We start from the raw sequence: 2,725 nt of genomic DNA, 5'->3' as shown, positions 1-2,725 counted from the left end.
ACTACGAAGCCCTCCGAAAGGGGGAGGGGAGGAGGGGGCGCATACAAATGTGCTGTGAGGGTCCCAGCGGAGTAACCACCCCCGGCGTATGCACCCCCTCCCCGCCCCCAACTCCATCGCCGCCGCGCTCCTCGGGTCGCCTCCTTGGATCAAAAGGTATCCCGGGCGGAAATGTGCGCGGAAACGGTATGCGGGTCCGCCTGCCCCGATGTCCTACCTCCTCCCGCCCGGCTCGCCCCCTTCCAATTTCCCTCCTCCGACCCTCCCTCCGACGGGGATGAGATGGCGCCCTGGCGATGGCAAGGACCCCGCCAGCGGCCCTGAGAGGAACGACTGCTCAGCAAAGCTCGGTAGTCGCGGAAAGAAACCTGATTTACATCTGTAATATCAGCCCCTAAATCACTTGGGATGGCGCACAGCGTGGAGTCTGCCGTCGGCCATGCGCTTCTACCTCGACAGTTAAAATCAGGAGCCGGACTATCCGGTAGCCGGACTAGGTAACGGTAGAAGAGAAAAGTTGTTTCTCCGTCGAAACCTCTACTTGATAAATACCTTGACCGCGTAGGAAGAAGATCCCGCATCAAATTTTTATGAATGTTTATTTTAGCATTTTTTACAGCTGTTAAATTCGACTTGGTAAATCATTTCGAGTCAAATGTTTTTTTCTGGTACCTCCTCATCTCTGGCACGCGGTAGTCGTGAGAGGCAAGTGCTATGACAAGTCGTAAGGGCGAAGTGACTTCCCTCTCTTTTCTATGAATATCCGATTTGATTCCCCGCGTCTCCACCCGTCGACGTCGTCGTCGGGGAGTAAAGGAAATCGGCAGAATGCAATCAAGGAAAGGCATAAACTTTTTCCTTCTCTCCCCATCTCTCTCCCTCGACCGTCTTCTCGGGGACGTTGCAGAAAAGTTACGACGACCACCACGGCGGTATAAAAATAAAACACGCTCACGACTATCCTGAACCTCCAGGACACCATCACGACGACGTCTGCTCCTACTGCACAGTGCACCTTCCGGATCGCAGGCAGCGAGGCAGCAGCGGGGGCCACGAAAGGTAAACTTACCTCTAACCGGACGGACTGGCGCATCCAAAAGAACAACACCCGGTGCTCTGTTTTGTGGGCCGACGAGCTGCTCCTGGGCATCACCCCCCTCTGCGCCCCGTCCCTGCTGTTCCTCTCGCTGCAGGCCAAGTCGCACTACTGTAAGCACTTCTGCCTACGCATTGGAAAGGCCAAGACGATCCTCTCTGCGTGCCCCTCGCTGGAGTTCTTCGCCACCGGCGTATCCCAGGATCGCTGTGACGACGACTGCGAGGTGTGTGCTCTGGGCTGCCGACATGTGGTCGGCGGTTTGCTGATCAGTAAGAAAAAGGAGCTGATGAATGACGAATTACACACTTTATTGCAGGGGGACAACCTTGATTAGGTATTCCATGTTTCTCGAAAATTTCCGTCGTTAAATTAAAGTTATCAGTGTGTTCGTTGGATCATTTTCTGTCCTCTGTTGAATGTTAATGTTTTGAATAAACTTACAATTATTACACTTTTCCCTTGTTGCATTTGCCCTTAGGCTCATTGTACGTTGCTCGCCGCGCCAACGCTCACGCGAGGCCAAACGCTTTACTGTACAGTGCGTGCGTGCACCAAATTACGCACACGAAAATTAGGAAAGGGGGGCAGGGGGTAGAAGGTTGACTAGAGCTTGGTGGAAGCTTGCTGCCCGCATCGCCCCAGGGGCTGATTGCGAACTGGTGTCACTGAAGGGGTGGGGAGCTGGCGGGGAGGAGCGAGTCAGCGTGGCCCGGCAGTGTAAGGCCACATGTGACCAGCGGGCAGACCGAGGGGAGGGGGGGAGAGGGGGGGGGGCTCCCCCACGAGACAAAGCGCCTCCCTGATTGAGGCTAATCAGTGATGGTGGCTGCGCAGGCTGCGCTCTCCGGCCTAGCTCTGGCTGCACTGCAGTGCCTGCCTGCGCCCCGCTCGCCGAGTCGTGCTGTGCTGCTCCTCGGTCCGGATGTGCTTCGGAGGAGCACCGTGGCGGGGCGAGGCGGGGCGAGGCGGGGCGAGGCGGGGCGGGACGGCCCCATTTAATATATCCCGTAGGCCCGGCGGCCCCTCCGGCCCCGGTCCGGGCCGTGCATGGTAAACACAATAAGGTCGGCCGCCAGCCCGCGGCCCTTGTGCGGCCAGGTGACGCTTGTTTTGGCGTGAAGTCCCACAGTGGCGCCCCCCTCCCCCCAACCTCCAACCCGCCGGCCCACCCCGAGCCTCGCCAGGAGGGCCCACTACTAGGCTGGGCCTGCCAACATCGCCTACAGTGAATCCCAATAAGGACAAGCCGGTGCGGCCGCCGCCGCCACCAGCGTCGCGGAGGGCGCCGTGGCCGTGGGCGGCCGCACTGGGCCGGGGGCGGGGGCGCCGCGGGGCGGGGGCCGACAGCCGCCCTCGGCAGCACACCCGGCCTCCCCCGGCCGCACCACCGGCCCTCTGCGGCCCCACCTGCTGCTCGGGGGGAGAAAAAGACGGCTCAGTTTATCTCGATACTTTACTGGGCGGGCGGGCCGCGGGCTGGCCGCGCCCCCGGGCTGCGCTGCGCGCGCCACGCCGCCGCGGCCCACAGACCCACAATGGCCCACGGCCCAGGCTCGGGGGGAATAGCAATGGATCCCAGCCGGTAAATGGGAAAGGGGGGGGAGCGGGGTCGGGGATAAGGAAGCA

This window comes from Frankliniella occidentalis, unplaced genomic scaffold (genome assembly GCF_000697945.3).
Source record: "Frankliniella occidentalis isolate FOCC.00 unplaced genomic scaffold, Focc_3.1 Scaffold106, whole genome shotgun sequence".
Lineage (NCBI taxonomy): Eukaryota > Metazoa > Arthropoda > Insecta > Thysanoptera > Thripidae > Frankliniella > Frankliniella occidentalis.
This window is presented reverse-complemented; position numbering follows the sequence as displayed.